Genomic DNA, 6887 nt, shown 5'->3' with positions numbered 1-6887 from the left:
ATTTTTAGTAACTCTACCAAGTGGTATAACCATCACCATATATCAGTTTTAGAACATTTTCAAAAAAGGTCCCTCTCACCATTAACAGTTCATCCCCATTCCCATCACCACCCCTAGGTAACCACGAATCCACTTTCTCACTCTGAATTTGCAGGATTACATTTTAGAGGATCAAAACTGGATCTTATATTAAGGTAACTGCAAGAAAAGAGTAAGGGCTTCCTCAGGTGGCTCAGCGGTAAAGAATCCACCTGCAATGCAGGAGATGCAGGTTCTATCCCTGGGTCAGGAAGATCCCCTGGAGGAGGAAACGGCAACCCACTCCAGTATTCTTGCCTGGAGAATCCCCATGGACAGAGGAGCCTGGCAGGCTACAGTCCACGTGGTCACAAAAGAGTCAGACATGACTAAGTGACTGAAGATGCATGCAAGGAAAGAGTAAATCCTGGAGACACAGGTGATTTAGCTCTTCATAGCAGAAAAGCAGTTCCCTAATCTCTTAACTTTGCCATCTGGGGTGAAATTCTAAACTCTGAAGCTTGAACAGTCAAGATTTCTTCTTGCCTAGAAGCTAGCATGCTCTTTACCTTTGGTCAATAACGCTTTCCTTTCCTTGGTCCCTTGCTTTTTTGTTTTTTTAAGAGTTATGTTTTATGCGGCAGGAATTTTTAGGACTTTAAGCCTGGGAGGCAGCCTCTCAAGTAACCTGAGAGAACTGCTCCAAGAAGGCGGAGGGGAGAGCTAGGATATATCGGAGTTTCCCCAACAAAGGGCAGGTAGCAGGAACAGATTACTGTTAATTAAAGAAAACTCGAAATTTCAAGTTAAGGAATGTAGTGCTTTTGTATGTATGGCAAGATGAAAGAGTCTGGGTTCACTGAAATCATTTCCTTCCTGAATTCCCGAAGGGCTCACCAGCTCACTGTTAGCAGTGGCTGCAATCACAGATGACTAGGACATCCTTTGTTTACTGATATGTGGGCAATATTCCATTTATCAGTTCCTCCTCTTGGTCAGAAATTTAACCGATATTTGGGAGACATTTCACGTCCTTGGTCTTGGCTTTGAAAATGCACATGTCTGTGGATGGCCCGGAGATCATGGACAAGCTGGCTGAGTATCCCTAGAGGCCACCACAGAACTCCACAGAACTCTGCTCCCTCGAGGTCTGCCCTGGTCTTGCTGTGAAGGGGCTGTCCATGATCTCTGCCCACCTTAGACCCAAACACTTTTCATCCTGAGAAAGAGAGAGGTGTGAGCAGGTGATCTGTGTTCAGTCTATCTGCCTTTTTATAATCAGGTGTGCTTTGAGATGCTCTGTGCAAGATTCTTTGACATAACTTTTCTTCCCCTAATTTCAAAACTAATGCAGTCTTGATGGAGAAAGATAGCACAGTAAAACAGATGTGAGTCCCCCTCTATGATCTCAGCCTTCCTAGGTGGTGCTAGCTGTAAATGGTGCTCCTGCCAATGCTGGAGACATAAGAGATGAGGGTTGGGAAGATCCCCTGGAGGAGGGCATGGCAACCCACTCCAGTATACTTGCCTGGAGAATCCCATGGAGAGAGGAACCTGGTGGGCTACAGTCCATGGGGTCGCAAAGAGTCAGGCACACCTGAAGCGCCTTAACATACACACACATACTATGATCTCACCCGAAGATAACCACTGCTACATTTCAGCATGAGTACTTTCTGTCCCCCCGCCCCTCAACTTGTCTGGCATTTTGTTGGCTTCCATTAAATCCCCATGGCAGTGGGAGAGGTGTTTTGAATGACTGGGTACCAGCCTGGCTGTTACTGGGCAGGAAGCCCTGGCCCTCAAACTCCCATCCTGGCTGACACATGGACTGCTTTTGGAACTTTAAACCAGTTATTTAACCTTGATCTTAGTTTTTCCCTCAGACAATGAGCCAAATGCTTGACTCTGGGGAGAGAGTCCTTCTGCCTGGGGCATTATCTGCTGTGTAAAAGAAGACAGTCAACTGGAAGCTATTAATAGTTCTAAACTCTCTAAAGAGTATCTGGGCAGCAGGTTGCAACACATCTGAGATAATTCAATTTTTACAAAAGCTATTTCCATTAATCATTTATTAATGGCTCTCCCAACTGAGGCAATTAAGTAGATCTAGGATTAAAAGGAACCCATATTCATTTCACATCTGTCTAATTACCCTGAAGTTCATGGATCCTGGAAGAATGTGGAAAATGGACTCCAGTCTTTTCCTTTGTACTTTGCATTTCTCTCTGACTTTGGCTTCAGCCCCCAAAGGAGGCAGCCTCTGGGGTGTGTGTCTGAGCGTGCGTGCGTGCGTGTGTGTGTGTGTGACACCCAGTGGTCCAAGGTCCTCTGGGGTGTGTGTCTGCACATGTGTGCGTGTGCGTGTGCGCGGGTGTGTGTGTGTGTGTGTGTGTGTGTGACACCTAGTGGTCCAGGCTCAGCGAGGAAGGACACTGACTGTGAAATATGAGGAAGGCTTTGCAGGTTGAGGCAGGAGCTGGGCCAGGGCTGCTTGAGAAACAGGGAACCCAGATAGTCGAGACTGTCTTTTGGAAATTGAGAGTGAGAGGTAGAGAAACTGGGTAGCAGCTTCCTGGACTTGTTCTAGAAAAGGCAGGAGGGAGCATGCTGACCCTGAGCTGAAAAGCAGGAGACAACAGTGTAGACTGATATCACAGGGTACCTCCTGTCTGCAGGTGGTGTTAGCTACTTAGGCTAATTAATCCTCCCCAAACTCGACGAGTTAGATATCAACATCCACGTTTTGGACACAAGGAAAATAGGGCTCGAGAGGCTACGTGACTTGCTCTGAGACACACAACCGATGAGCAGCAGAGCCAAGGCTGGAGTCCAGCTGGGCTGACCTCAGTGTCTTGGCACTTCCCCTCAGCCACACAGCTGCTGTCGTGCAGCCTAGCCTGGCACTCTCCAAGATGCTGCCACGGAAGCAGAAAAGTCAAACAATGTAGATTTTCCACTGCCACGGGAATAAAGCACTCTTTCTCCCACCCCAAGGAAGAGACTGTAATTAAAGAATTCCCAGGGCTTCCAGTGGAGCTGAGAAAGGGGAATTCTTACCCAGTGTCCTTCCTTAGGGCAGGTCCTGAAGATGGGAACTGACTCCTGCTCTCCAGCAGCCTTTACCACCCAAACTCTTGGTGCAGGGAGGTTTTCTCCAGCTTGTGTGATCCTGGACACCTGTCAGCTTCCTCCAGCCTGGAGCAAAGGGTGGAGGCAGAAAGTTGTGAGCAAGTAAGGGGTCACAGGGGCAGCTGGACCCAGAAACATAGGTAGGGCTACATAGGTAGGCTTCCCTATAGGGAAACTTAGATGGTCTCTTGGATGTCCAAGTCCTAGGGCAGTGGCGTTTAAAGTGAGGGATGTAAACCCCCATCCATAGGAGACACTGCCACAGAGTCCTGAGCACTGCAGGTTTGAAAAGACTTAATGTCCAGATGCTCAGCCTCCCATGGTACTCTTTCCTAAAGCTGATCTCCCTGGGAAGTACCTGGCTTCATGCTAACCCTTCCCCCACCATAAGAAAACCCCACGTGCCACCATCCTCTGAAGGATGAGAAACCTCCCAGGCTACAAACATAATGGAGGCATCTTTTAGGGATTAATCAAGCTACCCTAAACCCTCTGGGCACAAAATCTTTCCAACTCCTATATACATTTCTGTTAAACGGTGAAGGCTGGCATTAGAAGTGGGAACTGGGGCTCAGACTGGGATATTCTGAATCCAGATATGTAGAAGAGTGCAGTGGTGGAAGTAATAACAATTTTTGTTTAAGAATTTTAACTCTTCTATTCTCTGAATGTAACTCTAATGTTTCCAGGATGGTCACGTTTTTCAAGATATACTGAAAAAAATACAGATAAAATTTTTATGTGATGTCTTTCATATTTGTGTGCATTATTCAATAAAACAGTTTAGTTACTTTTATCAAATCACCTTATAAATTATTTATTCCAGGTGCAGCCAATCTTTATCTTATTTCATCTTATAAAATGTTCAGATTTTCTACCTCTCATTTAAAGTATGCCAACTGTGGGTCAATTATTTTTTAGTGGAGTTTATCTTTTCTTTTTCATTGAATACATAGAACAGTTTGATCACAATGTGCAATGAAGTGAATGGAATTATTTCTTTAACTTATTCCCCAAATGAACACCAGAGTTCAAAGAAAAAGGTTGCTTTTTATCAAACTCCTAACTTACTAAAAAACTAATAATTTAGCCTTCACATTACAAAATTATTTATAAAATTTACAAATTAATCAGTAACCACAAATTAAGCTATGATTTTGTTTTTATAACTTATAAAATATATTAGGTTATTGGGTCAAAATCATGTAAATCTTGGCTTGACTATTTTTAGAACATTATCTTATGAGATTTCTCCCCGAATTTATTTTCCAGTAGATTGTATGGTATTCCTTGAAGTGTCCATTACTTTTCAGATAGAAAGTAAGTCTGACTGGGTTGATAGATTTAACAGTAGGAATTGGTATGACAAGTTGTGAGAGAAATATTTTTCATAGGTTGATGAAATAAATTTGCAATTTCTAGGTATTGTGAAGAGCATCCTCTCCCCTCTGGCTTCCCAGTCCTCACCTATGAGATGAACTGGGACCAAGGAGGCTGAAATGAGTGAGCTCTCCTCCTAGCTCTGATCTGCTGAGTTTCTGTGATTCTCAGGTTTGAAACTGAGACACAAGCAAAGGTGAATCTAGCCATGAAGGGAATTCACAGCAGAGCAGGAATGAAAGTCTGCTTCCCAAGCCCCTGGAGATCCACCCTCATTTCTTGACTCTTACGTGTAGCCAGCAAGGTGATTGCAGATGACTTGACAAACCCAAGAGCGACATCTTCTGTGATTCAGAAGACAGGAGTGAAGGTGTGTGATTGCTGCCCACAGGTCTCTCAAGTGAATCCCGGGCAGCAATGCCTCCCACCCCCAACACTCCTAGAAACCCTGTACCCTGTGATGGGCACTGTTCCACTAATCCCTGGGGAAGGGGGCACTGACTCAGGGGCTGGCAGAGTCAGGACAGTGCCTGAGGATGAGAGAGCTGGAGACCATCACCCAAGGAAGCACAAAGGGTAGGAGGCATGCCTGTTCCCACTGTGTGTCAAATGGGGAAGTACAAGCCCAGGGAAGCCAAATGACTCACCCCAAATTGTCCACCTAGAGCCTTAGTTTCAGCTGCTGGCTCAGGGCTCTTTCCTATTATCATGTGGCCTGTGGGGTGCAAGCTGGGATTGGCAAATTGGTGCCATTTAGCTGTGTTTTTGTTTGAATATCTAGTGCAGAGAAGAAATTTGCAAATATAGCTGGAAGAAGCTCCTATTCTTGGGAAACCCCATACAAATGACCACAGCTGGAGAGGATGGCCTTTCAGGCCTACTGATCCCAGGGCCCTCAGCTGCCCTGTTCCTCCTGGAAGGGCCTTGCAGGAAACTCTGTCAGACTAACACTGAGAGGTGGTGGCTGCAAAGCCTCTGAGTTTCGTGAGGTTTCTGTTCAGTCAGACCCTTGACATTAAGAGAGGAGACCTGAGCACTGTTTCTGACCTAGGTGTGTGATTCAGTGATGAGGCTTGGTTTCCTTCTCTGGGGATGGGATTGGGGAGGGGTACTGGTGGACTAAATGGTCTTTAAGGTCCCTGTGACCCAGTCCTACGGGAAAGGGAAAAGTATTCTGGATTAGAATTGTTTTGATCTCAGCAAGCTTTGAAGCCCAACATTCTCAAAAAGAGGGCTTCCCTGGTGGCTCAGTCGGTAAAGAATCTATCTGCAATGCAGGAGACCCGGTTTTGATACCTGGGTTGAGATGACCCCCCCTGGAGGAGGGCATGGCAACCCACTCCAGTATTCTTGCCTGGAGAATCCCATGGACAGAGGAGCCTGGCGGGCTACAGCCCATAGGGTTGCAAAGAGTTGGACACAACTGAAGCGATTTGGCATGCATGAAGAGAAAGAAGGAATACTTACATAACCCTAGAATTACATTACACATGTTGTCTACATATTTTTTCCACAAATCCGGGAGGAAGAAAAACAGTAGAGGGCAGAATTATGCTCAGGACCTTGGGGTGGAAGTTGGACTGTATTCTTGACTCTTTTGTTACTTGAATTCCTCTTAAGAGTTTGCTTCTTCAGCTGGGTCCTGGCTCAGCTCTGGTTGACTGAACAACTAGGCACTTCATAAACAGAATCTCCATTAGATCTTTTTGTGCTCTGGTTGGTTTTATTCTCTTGAGCTTCTTGGCTTCTGTCCAGAGGGACAGGCAAGCTGTCTTCCGGTGTCTCCAGGGCTGTTGTGTGGTGGAGATGTTGCACACGGTTTGCTGTACCTGGTGAGGAATTCGACCAGACGAGGTCCTGACTCACCCTGATTCTAGACAACTCAGTTCTGAGGAGCTTTGCCTCAGCCATATTAGTCAGGGCTCTTTCGGTAGAACGTGACAGAAACCCAACTCACACTTGCTTTAATACAAAGTGGAATGTTGGACTCAGGAAACTGGGAAAAACAGGGGTCAAATGGCCATGAGGTGTCTGGAACGCAGACTCAATGACGTCAGCTCTCCCTCACCAGTGCCCGACCACTTTTCTCTCTTTGTAATTTGTCTTCATTTTTTTTTTTTCCCTACTACAAATAGAAATATTTGGCATGGGAGTGGGGGAAGAGGAGAGGCATGACTGCAGACAACCCAGTTGAAATCACTCCTGTTAGTGGCCCTAAAAGAAAGAACCTCAGTGTACACAAGTCTCAGGAGAGGCTATAACTGGCTGGCTTAGGCCACATGCCCACCTCTGGGACCAACACCATATCCAGGCCAGGTTAGGGCAGCAGGGTTGTAGCCACTGGCAGTCAAATGGAA

The sequence above is a fragment of the Giraffa tippelskirchi genome, chromosome 2, assembly GCF_054371585.1.
Source record: "Giraffa tippelskirchi isolate mGirTip1 chromosome 2, T2T-mGirTip1v1.2.pri, whole genome shotgun sequence".
Lineage (NCBI taxonomy): Eukaryota > Metazoa > Chordata > Mammalia > Artiodactyla > Giraffidae > Giraffa > Giraffa tippelskirchi.
This window is presented reverse-complemented; position numbering follows the sequence as displayed.